Source organism: Stegodyphus dumicola, chromosome X1 (assembly GCF_044657685.1).
Source record: "Stegodyphus dumicola isolate Sdum_Otavi_A_Nest chromosome X1, ASM4465768v1".
NCBI classification, from domain to species: domain Eukaryota; kingdom Metazoa; phylum Arthropoda; class Arachnida; order Araneae; family Eresidae; genus Stegodyphus; species Stegodyphus dumicola.
Window position 1 is genome coordinate 10748088 of NC_140780.1, and position 23155 is coordinate 10771242.

Sequence of the window (23155 nt, forward strand, 5' to 3'; positions counted from 1 at the left end):
ATATCCATGTGAAATGCTACTTAATAAGCGGTAAATAAGATGAAGAAAGAAATATGGGATAAACACCTGAGCCCAAAATGCTATCTTTACATAAAACTATGCATATGAGAAAAATATTTATACCAGTTACATATGTAAATAGAAGTCAGGACTTTTTATTGCAGTCTATATGAAAAAGATGTTCTAATAACTAATGCAGAATTTTATTCAAAATGAATTTGGATTCATATACATTTTACTGTGTTAAATTTAACATTTGATAACTGCTCACTCTTACGAGTACTTTCTACACAAGAAATACTCATCAAACTGAATGAATTTATCGTATTCACAACGAATATATTCAATTTATTCACATATTAACTTTTACTGTTAATATTGTGTATAATCAGATCATACACAATATGTATTCTGAAGCTTACACTTTAAAATTCAAAAGAATCCAAGCACTGAAATAAGAAAACTCTAGATTCATTGTAACACTTCCAGTCCAAAAAATTATACACTTGAATTCTCTTAATCCACGGGTGTTAGTAAATGCATTTTATTCGACGCTAATTGTAGCTTGAGTCATTTTCTCGATGTAACGCCGTGAACATCAATCTAAATATTTATGCATGATAAAAATCGCGAAGAAATGTCAGTGATTGAGTGATAAAAATCGTGAAAGTGAAATGTCAGCGATTAATTAAATTCATAAAATGAAAGTACTATGAGATTTTCTGCTACTACTAAACACATTTATAACTGCGAAACAAATACAAATTAAAACGTAAACAACATACGCTCACAGTTTTCGAAACTCCTCCCTCAGTGGCCTTGTTGATGTGCACTTGTGAAATATGCATACGGGCCAACTAGTTTAAAACCCTGTTAGCTTCGGCTAAATCTCTTTAGTTTGTCATTAGTTAGTTCTTATGCCTTACATTTTGTATTCAAGCCCAAGCGGAGGCTTCCCCGTACACCCTGAGAAGGGGGCCCAACTGTGAAGCCTTTATTTTGAGCAAGAAAAGGGTAATTAACCCTTCTTAAGTTTTACATTTCTGATCTTTGACTTAGACGATGATTCGCTCAGTAGTTCACTAGCATCCATTGTCAGTGGAACTTCGACATTACATTCAGCAAGAAAGAGTGATGAACCCTACACAGTTATTTTAATTTCAAAGTCTCTTTCCTATCAATTCTTGTTTCTACATACAACTCCCTACCAGAATGACTTTTTTAGAATCGAGTTGAATGCAAATTCGTTAGAAGATGTATTTAAAGAAGCTTCAATTGACTTCGTGATAAGAGAGCTGGGAATCCTGAGTAGCGCGTGTTTGCCTTCGGGATAAGTCTCTCTTGAAGCTGTTACGCTTGGCCGTATATTACGCGCCTTATGATATTCGCCGGCTAGTTTAAATTAAGGGCCAACTACGTTAGACATTTGTGTTTAGCTTCGGCTATGTCTCTTTTATTAGTTGAGTTAAATGCTTATTTCTTATTCTGAGTTTAAGCCCGAGAGGAGCCTTTGTTGTAAGCCCGAGAAAGAGTCCGATTGTTATTTTTATTTGAATAATTAAAAGGGTATTTTAACTCTTCTTGATTCGACATCTTTAGTTGTTTGAACTCAGCCATAAGTCCCTACACAGTTTACTAAGTTCCTCAACTTTCATCTGAGACAAAAATGAGTGATGGACTCATTTTTGTCTCAGATGAGTCCGATTGTTATTTTTATTTGAATAATTAAAAGGGTATTTTAACTCTTCTTGATTCGACATCTTTAGTTGTTTGAACTCAGCCATAAGTCCCTACACAGTTTACTAAGTTCCTCAACTTTCATCTGAGACAAAAATGAGTGATGGACTCTGCAACAGTTTAAACTTTAAAGAGGCTTTACGCCCATTTTTAAACGATTTTGATTGTAGTTATAGAAATATTTCACCTAAACATTTTGTGTTTTTAATGTTACATTTGATAACCCTGAATCTTCACTATCTTTCTGCACAAGACAATAAAGCTTCTAGTACCGAAAGAGATATCTTATCCCAATTCTCTGGAACAGCTTTTCGAAGTCCAAGGAGGGTTGTACGTCGACGTTTGGATAATTTGCTTTTAAAATGTACAAAATCACAAACAACCGCGAACGATACGTCAGGAGATTTACTAGTAGGGTTCCGAGTGAATGGTATGGCCTTGATATCTGCTCCATGCTCCATTTTTTGCAGAAATTAGCAGTGGATTTTGGAGTAAGGCTGATTACTTTGTCTTGATGCATTTCTACCGATTGGTGTCACTGTAGGTGAAACGAAGGTATTTTATATACACTGTAAGGTTTATCCTAAGTTTAAAGCAGATATTTTTAAGTTAAAGCTCCTTTTCTATCTCTCCTAATTTCAGATTACAATTCCTTACCGCAGTGAGGTTCTAGAATCACGTTAAATGCGCATGAGAAGGAGTAGTATTTTAGTCGAAGTTACTTCGGTAGAGAGAATTCAATTTCCTGAATATAGCGCGTTTGCCTTTTGGCTACATCTGTCTAAGCTGTTATTACGCTCGGCCGTATTAAGTGCCCTTGACAGCTTCGCTACCTAATTTAATATTAGGGGCCAATTAGTAAGAAATAGTGTTAGCTTCGGCTAAATCTCTTTAGTTAATTAAGGGGGCTCATACACTTTAAACCCCTTATGATCTTCGAATATGTGACTGTTGCAAGAATTGGGATATTTTATTTATTTTAAAAGCAATTACTTTCAACTTTTTACAGCTGACTACATAATATAGCTGCTTTAGAAAATAGTAACCAGATAGTTTGTGTTGCCACAAATATTTATGTAATTTAATCCGCTTTGTGACAGAATATTTCGTCATGTTTCCTCCTTGCGCGCATGATAATTTAAAAATGGCTAATGGTACGTACATGAAATTTTATAGAATTTTTTATATGGGCAGTATTTTCTATCTGAACCAAAATTTTGATGAATATTTTAGTATTAAAAAAATTTATGCACGAAAACATTACAGATTTTTTAATAAAATACATTTTATAAACTCAACTCCAAATAAAATAAAAATTTAACATGAAATTCTTACAATTTTAGGCTCACAGTAGTTTCCAAATGTTATAAAAGCTATATATTAAATATGTAATTAAATTATGCAACAGAATGTTTTAAACTGTGTGTGCAAGGTGGAAACATGACGAAAAATTTTGTCACAAAGCGGATTAAATTATAAAAATATTTGTGGCAACACAAACTTTCTGATGACTATTTCAGAAAGCAGCTATATTATGTAGTCAGCTGTAAAAAGTTGTAAGTAATATCTTTTAAAATAAATAAGTTATCCCAATTCTTGCAACAGTCACATATTCGAAGATCTTACGGTTTTTAAGGTGTATGAGTCCCCTTAACCCTGCACTGCTCGCGCGGCTTCCCACAGACACCAGGGATGTTTCTTTTTTAATTGCTTTATAAACGGATGCGCGAGCAAACTTATGCTACTGTCTACCTTTTTGTCAACTATACACAAATATGTAGAAATCATCGAAACAACGCTATTTTCATTTTAGTGCTGAGAGGAAGAGGTTATAAGCCGAAGAGCACTGCTGGAGTTTAGGAGACGCCACGCGACCGTTTTTGATTCTAAAGGTAAGTATTTTAAAATTTATATATTCTAGTATTTTTAATTTATATTATCAACAGCTGTCTCTAGTAGTGTTTTTTTCCATTTTATTGATAAATGAAAGAAATTGTATATTTAATTTTAAATATAAAAAGAATGTATTTCTTTTGGTATTTATAATTTTTATGGATAACATTTGTTTTTATTATTTATTTCTTACCTTTAGAGTCAAGATGACTTCTCAGAAAAAATTCAATATGGCATATGAACGTGACAGAGAAATAGTACTACGTATGCTGATGGAAGAATATGAATCAGGTGATGAGTTTGATGATTATAGTGATGCAGAATAAGAAAGAGTGGAAACAAGAGAAGAAAACAAAGACACCGAGCAAGAAAGACTCCAATTATAGCAATAGTGATGATTATATTACCGATAATTATTTCCTAGGCCGGAATAAATCATCAAAATGATCAAAAGTTTGCCCACCTAAAAATAAAAAAATATACGCACTCGGCGACATAATATTATCACTCATTTGCCAGGGGTGAAAGGTGTCGAAAAAAATGCTCGAAAGCCGGAGCAATGTTGGGCATGATTTTTCGACAGTGGCATGCTATCTAATATAGTTAAGTTCACAAATGAAAAGATGTCCACAGTACAGAAAATTATTCTCCGGAAAGGGCTGCCCATTTGACCGACATAATTGAAATAAAAGCGCTTCTAGGCGTATTACTCATTTGTGCTTCCAGAAAGGACAATCATGCAAATAACAAGGACATATGGTCCTCTGGTAAAATTGGTATTGAGTTATGCCATCTAATAATGTCTGAAAAACGATTTAGGTTCCTTTCATATTGTTAAAGGTTCGACAATAGCGATTGTTTGCTTCAAAATAATCTTACACTTTGATTGGGATTATTACATAACTAAGAAAACACTGTGGTTCTGTTCTCTCCATAATGCATCATGATAGTGTAATTGATGAATCTTGTGAAAAAAACAAGCCACAGATGATAACCTTTTATAACGCAACTAAATCAGGAGTTGATACTGTTGACCAGTTGTGTAGCACTTACAATATCGCCAGGAAAACGAACAGATGCCCTATGGTCATATTTTTATAGCAAGATGAATGTAGCAGCTATAAATGCTCAAATAATATATCATGCAAATAACTTATCAATCAGCACCAGGCGCAGTGAGTTTTTAAATCTTTTGGGTAGCTTATGATTCCTTGCGTAGACTTTCTCAAAGTTTATCATTACCTAGAAACCTCAAGGAGGATATTCAGAGCATTTTCCCAGATGAGGGTATAGTTCAACTTACAGTATAGGCTTGAACTACTAAAAGGCAGAGATGTCATGAATGTAGTCGCTCCAAGAACAGGTACACCAAGTACAAATACCGCAGTTGTAAACATTTTTTATGTTTAGAAAACACTCAGCAAATATGCGTTGATTGCTAGTTTGTGCAACTAACTAAATGAGACAATTTCACTTGTATTTTTCATTTGTATTTGAGTTAAGTTGAATAAAATTAAGTCTCACTGTAAACTGAAGTTTTGTTATTTGTGTTTGTAATAAGATACCACAAATATATGTACGTTATTTCAATAATCCCTTTGCATTCATAAATTTGAGTTGAATAACCTAAATATATATTAGTACAGCAAAAATATACCTGGCGTCTGTGAGACGCCGCGCGACCTTTAACGTAACAATATGCCCCGCGAGCACTGCAGGGTTAAGTTCTTATATTTTTGTGTTTAAGCCCAAGTGGAGGCTTTGTTGTACGTCCCGAGAAAGGGACCTGTGCAGGCAAGCCTCCACATTTATTCAACATCCAGTGTGTTCACTGCGACCGCTGACTGACAAGGCGAAATATACGGCTACAACCGGTTTCTATTCCTTCTGTTGTTGGGCTCCGAAGGTGTAGGTCGGCCTTCTGGCTGTCCTCACTCTGGCTGACGTGTGCGCCATTTTTTTTTTTTTTTAATTTTTCGTTCTAAAAAGATCTATGTACCTAACAACTGCTGATATTAATGATGTTCTACAATTCAAAAATCTTCGAAAAGACTTCATGTGCCCGTGCTCCTCTTTCCGGATGATATAAGTATTCGCCTTGTGCTTTTTCAAAAATCTGTTAGTATAACCAGCTAACTCAATTTCCGCCGCAAAAAAATTTGATTTTTTTCCCTCAAGAAACTTTGCTTTACGTTGATGGAATGAGATCTGCTTTGATTGGAATATTACGCATTTCTCGTACGAGAAGTTAGGATTCAAAATGGTAGGACTGATATTCTTCTGTCTATTCGGCCACTATACGATCACGACTAATATTCTTCTGTCTGGCGATATTTGCTTAATTTATAGTGGTACTGATTCAAAATTTAATGATGTCAAGATATAATAAATATTAATTGATTTGTATTATTTGAATTGTCATCCTTTGGGAGTAAGTTACTTTATATTTCTTCCAGATCACACATTTCATCCTGCACGTTTTTAAGTATTTATGGGTTATTGTGCCACAACGCGATATGCCAATTAAGCAATTTATTGGATTTTGCATTCATTAATCTTTAATACACCACCCATTATAATATTTTGTAACATTTGATACCGTCACACACTTTTCTTCAACATTTGGTGCAGTTCCAAAAATAAAAAACTTAAGATTGAGAACCTGAATACTCGAAATAATTAAACAATCATAATTTTTTCAATTCACGTTGTGAACTTGAGATGAAATGTGTGATCTGAAAGAAATATAAAATTAAAGTAACGTACCCCAAAAGGATGACAATTCAAATAGTACAAATCAATTAACATTTACTATATCCTGACATCATTAAATTTTGAATCAGTACCAGCATAAATTAAGCAAATATCGCCAGAGCAATAAAGGGTAAAACCCTTCTTGAGTTTTACGTTTCTGGACTTTAAAGATTATCTGATTAGCAGTTCACTAGATTTCCCCACACTTAGATGAAAGGGAGGATCCCTACAACACATATTGGGTATAATATATTTCCTGATAATATGTGGAGTTCACCTCAACAGTTTTCTCTACTGTCTTTAGTTTCTATTTGCAGTTATATTATCAAAAAGAGCAACAATCAGTAATCCCTTTAAAAAACTTTGTTTAGATTATTTGAATCATATTTTAAGGTTTGTTTCTTTTCTTTGATGATAATAAATGGATCTCTTTTTATTAGGGTCATTTAAATATTCCCCAGATTCATATATTCTGACGACATTTTTGAATTTTTATCCGAAAAATTTTTTATCACAGGGAATTCTGCATCGCATCCTGCTTCTAGAACTTTTCTATTTTTAATTCGACGTTATAAGAAAAACCACCGACAATATTAAATTCCTTAGAAAAACTTTCTTTTGATTCTTTGAACCATGTTTTAAGATTTTATTCTCCTCTTTGATGATGTTGGGCGATATGTCGTGGGGAAAGGCAATGCGCATTATGCTTTTCCTCCTTTTAAAGATAAAAATCAGCCTTAATCAGTTTGTTTGCAGTTAATACTGAACATTTTTATGATTATACAACTGTCATTTGAATTCGCGGTATTTCGTTCAACATTAAAAATCTTACCTTTGCAGCATTCGAAACATTCCGTTTCTTCCTTTGATATCTATTTGGAACAATTTTTCTACTCGAAACCAAATTCTGACGTTTTCTTTCTCCTTTCTTATTGACAATATTATCTATGACGCCTTTAAATAAAGATAAACTATGGCTTTTGCAGCATCCTTTTAATAACTAGATACGAATAATTTTAAATAACGAGTATAACTTCCGTCATTGCTTCTTTAAATGTGCCGATTTGAACCAAAACCAAATTGTCACGTAACACATGGCTCGTACACAGTACAGTTTCAAAAATATACCTGCAGTTAAAAGGAATTTCTCAAGCTGTAATTTAGCTTTACTTGAGCAAAATGGTATCATTAATAAATTCAAAGCTTAAACCACATCAGTTATATCCCGCCCTTCCAAACATGGAAAACATTTTCGAAACTTCAATGTGAAAGTAGCATATTCATTTAAAACAAAATCTGTATTATATAAAAAATCAACGGGTTTATTGTCAGCATTTTTTAACAGACATCGCTCAATGAAACACATAACAAACAGCGTAAAATTGTTTCGGTGGGGTTTCGAGCCACGGTCCTCTCGAACACGCGCCGAGCATGCTGACCACTACACCACGAAGGCATCCTAAAAAGGCGGAAGAAATACCTTATATACTCCCTCTTTTAAAGGGCGACTGGGGATTAGGGGACTCAATCGCCAGATCTTGGCGTTGGAGAATCATCATCCATTTCTTTCTTTTTTTTTTTAGTTCGGGTGCCACCGTAGAATCATTTAGAATTTTATGAAATCAGGAAACTGAAGAAATGTGCAATGCCCTCGCCGGGACTCGAACCTCGGATCTCTCCAACACGCGCCGAGCGTGCTGCCATTTACAGAACGAAAGCATGCTCAGAAGGCCGGAGAAGTAACTTATTGAATATGCTAATATTTAATGATAATTCTTCGAGAAGTATAAAAAAGATTGGAGTTGTTTTGCTTTAATATTTTCATCTTTGTTAATATAAGTTTTCCTGTTATATGCCTTATTTTATAGTTTTAAAAGCATGTCCTTAGATATACGGCCCAACAGCTGCCGAGCGGTAAAGTCGCTGAACACTGGTAGTTCAGTCTGAGGTTCGAATCCTGCGGGCTGGCTGGCTGCATGGCGCTTTCGTGGCTTTCCCCATGTGTAACGTGTATACGAGCCAGTTTTCCTTAGAAAGTCCTCCACGAAGGCATCCCTCCCCTTAGGCAGATAGCCCTAGTGTGCTTTGCCGTAATAAAATAAACCAAACCAAACCAAACCTTAGATATATACGAATTCCTAAATGTCAGTAAAGACGATATTACTAAACGCATTTTATTCCGATTTCGAATAGTTATAGAGAGATTTTTCTTAAACTTCTAGAACAGATAACTTGATTTACATGCTTTTCAAACAATTTATTTTTATTATTTTCCATTACTCCGTGTTATAAATCTTGTCAACGTCCGCTTAGTGTTTTCTGAAGAATATTTCATCTTGTCGCAACAATATAATTTTTTTTCCCTTCATACCATTAATCACCATTATTTTGTTAATTTATTATATCCCTCTGTTAAGATTTCTTAAATAAATTTGGGAGCTGAAAACTTTTCAGCGGTGCTTTATCACAAAAGTTGTCTTTTTTTTTTTTTATTTGTAAAAGTTTCTTCTATCATTTACCAAATTTTGTAAAGTAGATTTTTTCCATCTTGCTCTATGCATAATAATAATTATCATACACTGTTATTTTTACTTAGTATGTAAATTATAAAAAATAAAACTTGTTAAAACTATAGAAGAGAAGGAAGAAATTTAGAAATAATTAAAAATAAATTAAGGACAACGACGTTCTAAATCGATACTTCCACTGACTATAAGCAGTAAAAACTCAAAACGCTCATTACTAAGCTGCAAAATTGCTAAGGCTGACTTGGCAATTTTTTAAGAATATGGGAACTTTAAGTAGTAAAACTATCGTCGTGTTAAAAATCAATAGAACTTACACATTTCTTTGAATTTCTACAAATCTAACGCACAAATTTTTGCAAATTTGATATGAATATACATTGACAACAAAGAAAGATACGAATCATTTAAAGGTCAGTTTATGTACGCATAATAATCAGAGAAGATTGTAGAGCATATATGTCCAAATCCACGATCTGATATTGAACTGAAAATTAATCGAATATCCTCTCTCACAGCCAAGTCGAGCAGCGTGACGGCATACTGGACTGTGGCAGACGCTCCGACTCCTGCAGCAAAGCAGTTTTCAACAACGAGATGGTTCTCAGACTGGGTTGGCGAGTTGAAATTGACCATCCAAGAACGCCCCAGACATGACGCATAGATCAGGAGATCTGGAAGGCCAATACTCACGGATATACTCACTTTCCAGAGGAGCCGAACATAGGACCTCTAAGTTCTACTCTCTGTAATTTATTGCAGTTAGAGAGTCTTTCTCAAACACATACAGGGGTCTGCGGCCGTCCAACATAATGCCTTTCCAAAACATTACAACTTCCTTCGTTAATGATCATTTTCCCTGAAGAGGAGGGATGGTATCGTGTTCCAGGCTGTCTCCAGGCACAATGTCCAGACTGAATTTCGACTCATCTGTAAAAGGCACGGCCCTCCACTGAAATGTGTTCCGAGGCTCATGTTGTCTGCACCATGCTAAACACCCTGTTTTGTATTCCGCAGTGAGTGGCATGCAAACAGCGGGTCTTCTGGCATACAATCCTATCTCATTAAACATTCTCACCACTGTAGACCGTGAAACTCAGGTTCCTGTGACAGCATACAGCTCAGATGGGAACTGTGGAGCTGTAGCAGTCCCTTTCTGCCTTGGTGAAAGTTCCAAGGAACGATGGTCAATCGTCGTTGTGGATCATGGTCGACCTCGTCCTGGTCTTCTAAAAACAGATCCAGTTTTCTACTGTTTCCACAAACTGCAGACGACACACAAATCGCCAAAACCCCTCATGTGCTTATATCACCCTCTACAATAATCTCATTTATCAGTCGAAGTTAACATGAAACAAATGATAGGTTTCTACAAATATTTTAGTTCAAGCTTTCAAAAGCTAAAAGTGAATCATTTGATATGTGTATGCATTATGCTTATTTTACGAATATGAGTAATATATGGGAGCCAAATATTATTACAGATTCCAAAATGTTTAGCAATATTTTGCTACAACATTAAATATTTTCATTATAATTGGTGCAGAATAATTCCACATTCAAGCAGAAGACGGTTTTACAAGAATAGTCTTCCAAGAGAATAATAAATGCATTTTATTTTCCCAATGAAACATTCTATAGAAAAGCAAACTCAGAATCATAAGGCTGGTGAATCCATTTCAGAAGGAAAAACAATTATTAAAGATGCATAAAAAATATCAAAAAAGGAAAAGCAAATATGATTATTCAACTCAGCATTCAACCTTTAAAGCAGAAGGAAAAAGATTTTAAAAAAATTAATATTTAGAAAAGAATTTAATGTCTCCTTTTTTGAGGAAGCAATTATACTTTCCGATTCTGCTTTTAAATTTTAATGCTATTTCTTGTGTCGTAGAAGAGACTTTTTTTTGATTGAATCAAAGAAATTAATGATAGCTTTTGGATTTCAATTTAAATTGTTTCAGAAACGAAACAACAGAGAAAAGTTCTCACGTCCCCTTCTAATAGAACTGAAAAGAAAAGTTTCTCTTCGAGCTGGAATTTTAATTCTAGATTGTATAGGTAACCTGAAAAAGAAGGGGATCTGCTAGCGACTAAAATAAATATGCAACGTTATTGATTTTATTTGAAAAATAAAGTTATGCAATCATTGTTTTACGCATGAGAGCTTAAAATATTTATATAAAGGTAGATCATTACTCTCGCCGACGAAACTGTAACTTCAAAACTAATAAAATGTTTCCGAAAGTTTAATATATTGAAGATTTTAGTCAATGCACCCAGTGCAGACATTTATCTAAAACCAGTTCTTTGAGTAGCAATCCGCTATAAAATAATTTTCTTTTTTGGTACATTGTAGCTGTGAATTCAAGAGAAGTAAAGAGCATGTGACATCCAAGTATCGAAGCCATATTGATAAAATTCCTTAGGTTAAAGCTGCCCTATATTACTATGTTGTTGTTGTGACCTATCTCACTTGTCTCTCGGTAGCATCAGAACAACCCCACGAAATTCATCGTGGCAAGAAGCGCAAGACTGCAACTGTCATTGGCAAGAGCCTTGACCACCATACCGGTGACAGTACGACATTGTACAGTTCCGCCTACCCCTTGTTTTTGATGGAGATCACCCCGGGGGGGGGAACGAGTGTAAAGCACTCCCACAAATCTTTCCCTATCACCAACCTCTCCAGAGGACTTATGGTTCGCCGCATATTTAGAGTGCCCCCATGCCGAACAGGCACTATACATATACAAACATCGATGCCTTCCCCGTAAATCGAACCCGAGTCCTTCGGTACGGCAGTGAGAGTCACTACCGCTATCCGGTTAACTGGCGTCGTATAGTATTGTTGCGTGCGTACGGGTTCGTTATGAAATGAATGCACAAGTCCGATGAAAAATGAACAACAATTTATTATTATCACAACAAAAATGCTTAAATTTTCTCAAATTATCATGAAGTATTACAATAGCTCACAGTAGTTATCTTTTAACTACTCAAATGTACAATAGAACGTAATTCAAAACAGCTAAAGAACGCTAATCCGCGAATTCGCTACAATCAACAAGAGCAGTTTTCTAATCAACAACAAACTAAGCAACTACTACAAACTGAGATGTTTTCCTCCTTTTATAACATTTTAAAATTACGTGCTCGAATTTTCCAATACTTTCTCGAAATCAAAAAGAGATATTTATTTATTTAATGCACGCGCTCTTGTATTTTCAATTTTCCGGCTTAGCTTTCTTTTAATATTCGTCACGCGCTGCACTGCGCGAGAAATAAAACCATTTAATTTATAATTGAACTAACATTAGCTTTTCAAATACCAAATTCGTAACAGTATAAAATATAGATACAATTAAATAACAAAATTTAATATATATCTTGGCAAACAGATTTCATTTTCTGATTTTACATTTTTTTACACAGATATTATAAAGATTAATTTATCTAACGCATTATTTTAATGTCAACTTTTTTCACCAGAGCTGTCGTTAATCTGGGTTGTCACTCTTTCGTCCATATTACTTTTCAAATAAAAAGATGGAGCCATAAAATGTTATCGGTAGGTATTATTTTTAAAAAAATCATTCAGCAAATCTGAAGAAATATACGGCAACACTAAATAATCTACCGTGAATTCTAAAGGTATGCTGTTTTTAAATATATTGTTACTTTGCTGTTGAATTTTATGTTGCTCAAATGGGAAGAAACTAATGTTTTGAAAGTACACACAGAAAGTTTTATGCAAGTAATTTTACTGAGAGAATAGCGCTGACTCATATTTGTTTATTTTTAGTTGTACTACATTAAAAATAAACATTAAGTTACGTTTTGTCTCTTGTTCTTGTTATTGAACATTAATGTTATTTAGTGCAAAGACAATTATTCACATCAGTTGAAGGTTAAGAAGGGGTTTCTTTATATATATATATTTTAGGTACTATTGAGTGATTTACACCGTGCAATACAAACTCGATCATAATATTTTTCTGTCAGGAACTGATTTTGAGTGATTGAGAATTTTATTTTGTATATCAGAGACTTATTTATTTATTTTATACATTGGAGATTTATTTATTTATTTTATATATCAGAGATTTATTTAGTTTATATATCAGATATTTATTTATTTATCAGTGCCGAGATATTTATTTTGGAATCGAGAATTTTATTTTGTATACACCGTTAATTTGCGTATAAACGAGATTACAATTGATCGTAATTAGTTTAGAATAAAAACATAACTATTTATGATTTAATATTTTACCTCTGCTTCCCGTTTTGAATCTACTAGTAGTCGATAATATTTCGCAACCGCATTTTTGTCCTGAAAAATCGAAATTTTATTTTGCGCAAAACCAGGACAGTTCTTCAAAGTATACAAGCAGAAAAATGAGATAAATATTTCTCTTTTTAACACAGTATTAATCCATTATTAATTATTTTTAATTTCAAAGATATAAATTTCAAATATATGTTTGGATCTTCAAAAATGCCATTGTTTTGATGTATGCCGGCTACGAGAGTTCAACCAACACTGTTTCAAAGGCCAATTTTGACTAAGAAACACCAATTTGTTTTATTAAATATTTTAAAGGCCGTATACTTAGCTATAGAAAAAACTTTTCCTTTCAATTCCTTGAACGAAGTAAAGGAATACTCAGTACCTTTAAATACTTGTGTTACAGAAGCCCTTCAAACAGCGGTGACTCATATTTGTTAGTATAGAGTTGTACTATACAGCGTAACTCAAAAATAAACATTGAATTGCGTTTTATCTCTTGTTCGTGTTATTGAACATTACTTAGTAGGAGGTCTATTTAGTACAAATTTAGGCCCAGCAGTGGCTAAGTGATTAAATCGCTGAACACTGATAGTTCCGACCTCGGTTCCATTCCAGAAGAACATTCTGGCTCCATGGGCGTTTCCGTGGCTTTTCCCGTGTATAACGTGTATAGGAGCCAGTTCCCTTAGAAAAGCGTTCACAAAAGCATCCCTCCTCTTAGGCAGATAGCACTTGCGTGCTTTGCCATAATTAAAAAAAAATCAAACCAATCCAATCCTTGGTTCACAGACTATTATTTACAGCAGCTAAAAGTTAAGCAGGGGTATTTATACAGTTATTATTTGTGTTATTTGTATTATTTAGGAGTTATTTTACACCTTGCAATTTCAAATTCGATTATCGTATTTGTTTGTCAAGAAGTGCTTTTAAGTAATCGGTAGTTTATGTTCTACATTGTTATTTGAGGTATAAATGAGACTACAATTGAGTGTAACTAACTTAGAATAAGAACATAACTATTTTTGATTCTATATTTTATCACTGGTACACACCGTTTTGAGTCCAGTAGTAGTCGATAATATTTCGCAGTTCCATCATTATTAGATTATTACACATTATTGTATTATTCTGTTATTACGTAGTATTGTCGTGAAAAGTCTAAATTTTTATCTTGTACAAAAATACCAAACTTTTAAGCGACTGGATATAATCTATAATTTCCTCAGAGTACAATATTCTACTTTATTTTCTTTCATACTTTCCCCAGTTCAAGCTATCACCGTTACAACCCCACTACATCCCCAATTAGAAACTATGGGTTGCCATTGTAAACACAATTAAAAATCTTATTAAGGAAATTAAAAAAAAAACTGATATGTACAAACCATGACTTTCTTATACGGAGTTATAAATTATAACATTTTTTCAGCATTTCATCTAAACTTATTTCTTCGAATTTTATTACAAATACATTTCTCATTCAATTAATTCAGTTCTCACCTCGCGGCAAGGCAAAAATACATAAAAACTCAAAATATTTTCATTAAAAATGGAAAGATATTGAAAAACATAAAACCACAAATACAGTTAAAACAATTAAAAAAAACAAATTTTATAATTAAAATTAGAATTTTTATGCAAAAACAAGCAATTCGGCCAGCAGATAAGAACGCAGATTTTTCGGTGCACATAACTAAAAATTTCCTTTTTGTCCCACTTGGAAAAAAGGCATTTGAAGGTGCAGAAAGAATTAATACACTACCCTGCTAAGTTTCAAATGTAAAAAAAATATGGCTTAGCACACTTAAACAACTTTTATATTGTTAATAATTCTATAACAATTGCATGCAGATTAACTAAAGGCATAAAAACCTTAACCGCAGGTAAAAAACAACATAATTCAGTCATTTTTAAAGCAGAAAATGCACAATTTACCAACATATAAGAATAAAGAAAACTGAGCTCAGTAACAGAGTGGGTGTATATATATATGTAAAATAAAAAGTATGTACATCAAAATTATAATTTAAACTGACGGTAACCCTATAAGGTATTTCTCTAGCCTTCTTTGCATGCCTTCGTGGTGCGGTGGTCTGCGCGCTCAGCGCGTAATTGAGAGATCCGTGGTTGAATTCCCGGCGAAGGCGCTACTAATTTTTCACCTTGCCTGCTTCCAAAAATACCTAATGTCTTTACAAAACTTTAATTCTCCCTCTCTGTTCTAAAAATAACTTCTCTGGATTGCGTCATATCTAGATCACTCCATCTTGCATGAACTGTGCAAAACTGATGACATAACTCTTGGGAACTGAAACTTTTCTAAACTAAGACAAAACCTTCCTATTGGCGAGCTTTCATATTGGATAACTACGTACTTCATCTTCCCTCTGTGCGCTGCGTGACGTAATTTCGATGTGCTCGCTTCCTATCGCAATAAGTATCAAAAATGTAAATGTTCTTGAATAGGCACGACTAGAGTGCCAAGTGAACTGTGGCTACAAAAACCAATTGCAAATAAAAATGGAATTAAAACTGCCTCGACTGCCAAGTTTTTTAGTTATTACGAAGTCAACATATTAGCATACTAAGCAATCAAAATTCTTAGTCTTCAATATTGATCTACGATCAATAATATCTAGGTATTACGCATCAGAACGTCTCCGTCTTTTTCTTGCTATTACTACACTCATTATATATATATATATTTATGTACTTTTGGTGCGGCCGACTGCAAACAAAAGGGAGGTGCACAGCTACATGTTATAGCAGTCCTATAAAAATTTTTAACGTTCTGAGGATACTCGTGTTTGAGTTAGGTGAGATACATACGTACATACATACGTACGTACGTACTGTTGCCACGAAACAAATATCTTCTGAATCCATTTTAAATCAGTTTTATAATTCGTTTTGGGAAAAAGAGTCATTTATTCTGTCCTTATGTACAGATGCCGCTCAATAACAGTTAAATGGCATTCGAAAGCAGTCAAAATGGATATTTTCGTTGAAATATGGTACCCGGAATTTTTCGTGATTACAATACTTCCTTTACTTCGTACAAGGAAGTAAATAGATCAAATTTCGCTTACTAAAAATTTATTAAAGTTTTCATAAAATAATAGAACGAAAAAATTCAAATTTATATATATATATATAAATTTAAACAAATTTAAATTTAAATTTTAACAAATACGTATAAAAGTAAAAAATCAAAATTTAAAGCCAAAAAAAAATTTAAAAAAAAAAAAGCAAATTTAAAGCCAAAATAATTTTTCAAAAATATTTAAAAAAATGTGCAAACATATAAAAGATTTAATTCTCGAACTAATCTACAATATCATTTAAATTTAGAAGCATAAGCAAATCAAGTGCAAAACCAATCCATGAAAATAAATTCACTAATTTAGCAAATTAAAATTAATCCAAACAATTTTTTTTTTAAATGCATAAGTGAATGACTGTTGAGCAGACAGGAGACAGACTTATCAAGGAGAAGTCAATTTATTCTTATGAAACAATATATATATATATATATATTGAGTTATCGTAGAGTCATTAGGATGTTTTGAAACAGGAGACATGAAAAATTAGCAATGCCTCGCCGGGACTTGAACCTGATCCTCTCCAATACGCGCTGAGTGTGCTACCGGTGCACTACAAAGGCATGGGGAAAGGAGGGAGAAAATACCTTACATACTAACCCGTTTTAAAGAGCGATTTAGGATTAGGGGACCCAATCGCCAAATCCTGGTGACGAAAAATTTTGTGTGATGTTATGCATCTATGAAGTAGAAGCTATAAACGTAACCTCAAATAATTTTAATTACACCTTCTTTCAATAGCATGTGTACTTCTTTAAAAATTTTTAGTGCTAACTAAAATTATATTATTACTAGTGAGGCAATTCTTCGCAATAATTTTCCTTCATTTTAGTACATATATAACATGAAGTGCAAGCCAGTTGCTTATCATCAATATTTCCTTGACATTGATGGTCGAATGTTTTGCAAATTTAAACCTAAAATTTTCAGCATTTTGCATAAATTTCAAAAAACAATTGATTTTTGCTCCCTTTATCAATGATAACATTTAAGTTTCAGTACAATTTAGCAAAAAATCATCTATGTTAAGAAATAAACAAAATACTGAAAAAGACGTGTTCTTCAAACGAAGTCCGTTGCCTTATTCTAAAAATACGAAGAACTCAGCTACAAATATTCAGGCTTATCTGCAGTCATGACGCATTTTATGGAAAATATAAAAAGTTGTAAAAGAAATTTCAACTCATTTTTCTTTACAGTTTTATACCTCTAGTAATAACATCTCTAATAAAAATAAAATTTCTTTTTATCCTACCTTGTAATTTTTTTTCCTAAACTCACTCTGTTTTTCTGCCTCGTAAAATCCTTTTCTTCGAAGATTATTTGAATACGGGTCCATGTCCTTGGATCTTAATAAATCTGAGGTTTTTTCATTAAGTTTTACGAGATTTCTTTATAGGTGGTCTTGTATGTATGAGCTATTCAGCGATCGTAAGCTCAAACTTTTACTTCCACTTTCCAGTTTTACAAGTTTTAGTTGGATTTTTCTCATGCAGTATTTTTCGAAGTTTCAGCCGCTTTTACAGCAAAAAGTTTTAAAATATTTATTTCAAAAAAAGAAATGGTTTCTGGTACGTAAAAAGAAATGAAACTTCAAAAAATTTTGAGTTGAAAATTAATAAAATGCACCAAACGTTGTTTCATATGACATTGCTATTCAAACTGTGTTCCTAGACCCTTCGGGACTCCATCCAAGTTTTCCAGATAGTGGTTCGACAAGTCAAAGCTAAAACCAAAGCAATTTGTAATACTTGTACTAGACAACATCAAAAATAAATAAAACAGTATAAAAAATGAAATGATTCAGATTTTAACCATGCACAAGAGGGTTTGTTAAGAATTTTTATGCTCGTTGAGCTCGCAGAAAGAAATATCTGAAAGGATTCATATTTTAACGTAGTACAAGAGCATTGGCTAAGATTTTTTATACTCTCGTTGAACTCGCAGCTTATCTATCGTGTTTATGACTTTCTCCTGTTGCCGTACATTGTTTTCCAGACATTAGCATACACTGTAACTCCTGCTGCAATATATTTTCGAGCCCAGAAAAGATATTATTCTCGAACCTAACTTTCGCGTTGAATCACATTTGTTCTCCGTCTTACTTTTCAAATTTAATAGTAGTACACAATTTATAGTAATGACTGAATTACTATAAAAAACAAAAAATATCTAATACTTTTAATAAATCCATGTAATGGCACATAACGTAGTTGCTGGTAATTAGTGAAAGTTATGAAGAACTCCGTTTATTACTTTTAAATTAATTAGTTTGTTAACCAGTTGTGAAGTCATTAGGTTAATTCGACGCAAGAGAAGTAACAAGTGTGCAATGCCCTCTCCGGGACTAGAACCTGGACCTCTAGAATACGCGCCGAGTGTGCTTTAGTTACAACAACGAAGGCATGCAGAAGAGGGAGAAAATACTTTATATATTTCCCCTTTTTAAGAGCGACTGGGGACCTAAATCCTGTTGCGTGAAGAATCATCATTTAATCATCATAATAATATTGGTAAATAATATCAGTAATGGTTTACGACTAGGGATTTTATGTATTCAAAATTAAACTCAAATATACTATCGTAGAGAAACTTGAACATTTTATATTTTAGCATTTTCTTAGAAATGAAAGAAATTTTTCAAAGCACGTCAGTATATTTTTACATGACGAGCCTTCTGGTTTATATTAAATTAATCTTCTTTGCATAATTTCAGCAAATAAGAATATCCAATAATTTTTAAAAGTAGATATGGCATTGGAAATAAGAGAAATGAATTAATGAAACAATTTTGAATCATTTCCATTGATATAGACCTACTTTAATGATTAAGAATTACTTGGTAAAACTTAATGCGAAAATCCCTTTCTTAGAAATTTGTGAAAGAGGGGAAAAGAATATTAAGCTTCTATTGCATGTATATCACTTTAATGAATATTTTTGGGATATTTTATGGGCAAAACTTAAGAAACGTTAAGAACAACTGTATAATCAGAATAAATGCATGAGTAATTTTATGCAAAACAATATTAGAAAACATTACCGAAATTTACCCTCAAAAGATTGCTATAAATGAAAGAAACACTGAAAAAAACTATGCAGTGTTTATCGTTAAATATAATAAGTTAGGAAAAGCTTATATTTCTGAATCGAGAATCGCAATAAATAAGAGCTATTTAGAAATTTTTATTAATTAGAATGGATTTTCCTCTTTGTCATCATTACTAAATTCCTACAAACATAAAAATTCCGTTGTTATATTTTCCGATAGTTATAATTGTTTGTTGCTGTTGTTTTGGGTTATTTAACTAAAAGAAATCTGATGTGTACAAAACATGATTTCCTTGTACGGAATATTAAATTATACGCATTTTTTCCTTTCATCTAAACTTATTTCCTTGAATTTCATTTGAGATAGATTTCTCATTCAATTAATTCAGTTCTCACATCGCGACAAGGCAAAAACACATAAAAACTCAAAATATTTTTATTAAAAATTGAAAAACATGGAAAAATATAAATACAGTTAAAACAATTTAAAGAACAATTTTTACAATTAAAATTAGAGTTTCTACGCAAAAATAAGCAATTCGGCCAGCGACAAGAAAGTAGATTTTTCGATGCACAAAACTGAAAATCACTTTTGGTCTCACTCGGCAAAAAGAAATTGAAGGTGTAGAAACTGAATAAATTTATTGTGGTCAATGAGTCAATATATGAAGTAATTTAATAACCTAAATCAGGGTTTCTTAGAAGTTTTTCACTCCCGACCCCTTTTTATAACTGAGATTTTTTCACGACCCTCAGGACCTCATAATATTTACAAAAATTTTGTTGGACCCCATAAATGTTGCGAAAATCCGACACACGCGTGAGTGAAACTGTGCATTCTTCACTTGCACTGTTATATTCTATTGCAGTTTTAGGTCCTTAACCCTTTGCGGCACAGTGTGTCCGCTCTGGACACAGCTAAAAATGTCCTTCTGCAAGCACAGGAAAATTGAGTGAAAAAGGATTTATAGGTTACTACAGGTTACTCCGAACCTTCTTAATTTATAATAGATGGCAGCTCAACACAAACCAGTCCATATCTTTTAGCCATGTTTAGTTTTTTAAGACCCTCATTTTTCAAAGAACTCTTCCAGATTTTTTTAGGGTATAAAAGCAATTGTTTGAAAAGAAATTTCTCTGTTATCTTTTTGGCTGTATGCTAATCTCCTTATTATATATTAGTTTTAAATTTTTACCTTGAAATCTTGTCTAAAACCAAACGGCGAACACTACTCGGTGTGCCCAGACCGGCTCACCGATAATCTAGGACAACTGAGAGTCTGTATTCTTTGTTTATTTGCATCTCACCGGTCAGTTCATTGACAACAATGCTGGTTTCAGCACTATTTTCGAAGCTCTATTCAATCAGTGTGGCCCACTTTGGACACACCCACAGAATTAAACGATAAGCGCTATCTTCACAAAATTTTACTTACTCTAGGCCTAATTAGACTGCCTACTTTTTTTAAAATAAAATTCCAACTTTAAAAGGTAGCGTGCCGGTAGAAAACTTTAATTTCTAGTTTTAGGACATAGAACAATGTGAAAATTTTAAATAATCAACAGACGAAATGACAGCGTCACGTGCAAAGCAAGGAAAATGAACGTTTATATTATAAAAAGAACGCGTTGAAAAGCTTTCGTTTTTTTTTTCGTAGTCTATATTGTCTTATTTTTATCTATTTTTCAGATCCATAGTGTAAAACTATTCGGTAATTGTAAAATTATTATAACAACTTAAAGAAATATCAAAACTGCTAAAAATTTTGACAATCTCTTCCTGCAGGTCCCACGACCCACAGTTTAAGAAACACTGACCTAAATGATAGTTCCAGAATGGATTAAGCACGATTTAACTCGCAATAGTAAAAGAAGACGTTATCTTTACTGTTGTGAAGCTTAGTTTATCTAGATTGGCAACAAGTCCACTATTTTGCCACTGACTTACCGAAAGGCACGGTTTCGAATCCCGGAGAAGGCATGGATGTAATTCGTCCGTTCCCCTTCATAGAAGGCAACGGTGGTCCACCTATTAAGTGCCTTCATAATAAAGAGACCATCACTTCCTACCTTAGTGGTAACCAATGTCTACGAAAGGCTAAAGCCCGCCATTGGGAAAAATTGTGTAACCATTTTAAAAATTTGCGAGAGGCTAATACGTCAATTTTACTGTAAACCTGGAAAAGTGGGATTTCTAAATTTTTACCTCGGTTTGTAACACAATGCTTAAAACCACTCAAAAGCACTTTATTCGTCTACTCAAATCAACAGTATTCACATAATTTATTCTTATTTTTCAATTATTACGTTATTTAAAAGCTTTATACGAAATAATGACCGATTTAAAACCTACTAGTGCAAGTTTATACAGGAGAGATGCTCAGTTGATTGAATGCGGAGATGATAAGTACTTGGTTCTGGGTAGTCAAAAATGAAATGTATTTTATATATTTTATCTTCTTCTAATGTTGTATTCCCCGGCGATTGTTTATTGTGCTAGTTATTGTCTCTACTTAGGCAGACTCGACACCGAGGGCGTAAAAAACACAAGCTAGGTTACTACTTATCATATATCCGCGAAATGGGTAGCGCGACGGGCCAGTCATCATTAATAACGGTTCAAAACCTCTATATCCTGCTTAGTTGTTAAGAAGGCCGCCTCCCCATAAGAGTTGTAGGTCAGCAAAGTCGGTGTATTGAAAGTCGCAGAAGACGACTCTTAGGTCGAACCATGCCTCTTGCCCAGTGAGGATGATACGAGCTAACGGATGAAGCCATCATAGTCGCATTAAGTTGCAGGAGTTGTATACATTTTAGTTCCTTGATTCTAATGTTAAAGCATATCATTACATGCAAATAAATTTTCCTACTTTTGTGTGTAACTTTCAGCTATATGTCACCTTATGAAGCGTGCCACCTTTTGTATACTTGTAAAACCACGGCAGTGTTATCAGTACTTAGATTCACGTTTCTTCTTTCTTCGGCGTAAAAGCGCCCTCGCATTTTATTCTCATCTACATTGTATCATCCTACGACTCCGTTTTTGGCTCAGTAGCTGCTCACTGCAAATGTAGACACAGTTTAACCATGTTCTAGCAATGGGCAAGTAACTTTGACTATCATTGAGGACATGCTCGTGACAAGCAAAGTAAATTAGAACTGTCAACTTGGCATAACTAACTGACAACCACATTTTATGAGTGGACAGCCCCCCCCACGTTGTCGGACAGGAAAGAAGACATGCTCAAGTGTATCAAGTGAAATTAAAAAAGATGGCAACTATTAATGAGTACTGGCAAGAGTTTTAATAAATTCTGTTAATTTCGAAGGAATTACGCGTATCCTTATTCTTCAAACGAAATGTATTCTATATTATAAAATGTATTGATAATTCTATATAATAAAATGTATTTTAAAGGTATTCTATATAATGTTCCTCGATGAAGTATATATTAATGTTTATATAGGCCTGCGCATCATTTAATATTTATTTTCTTTATCTGCGCGTAAAAAAGTCACATATTTCTTTTAATAAGAGTGACAGAAAATAATTAAAACATTATCACTTAAAAGTTAATACCTATGAAGTAAAGTCAATAGGATTTTATTTTTCAAAGAAAATATTTCTAAATAATTTTTCTTCGGCAAAATTATTTTAGCTTTTATACAGGCCTGCGCCTCATTTAAATTTCATTTGCTCTATCTGCATATAGAAAAGTCACATATTTCTTTTAATAAACGTAATAGAAAACAATATCAATTAAAAAAAAGCGGAAAGCTTTCAGATTTTACTTTACGCC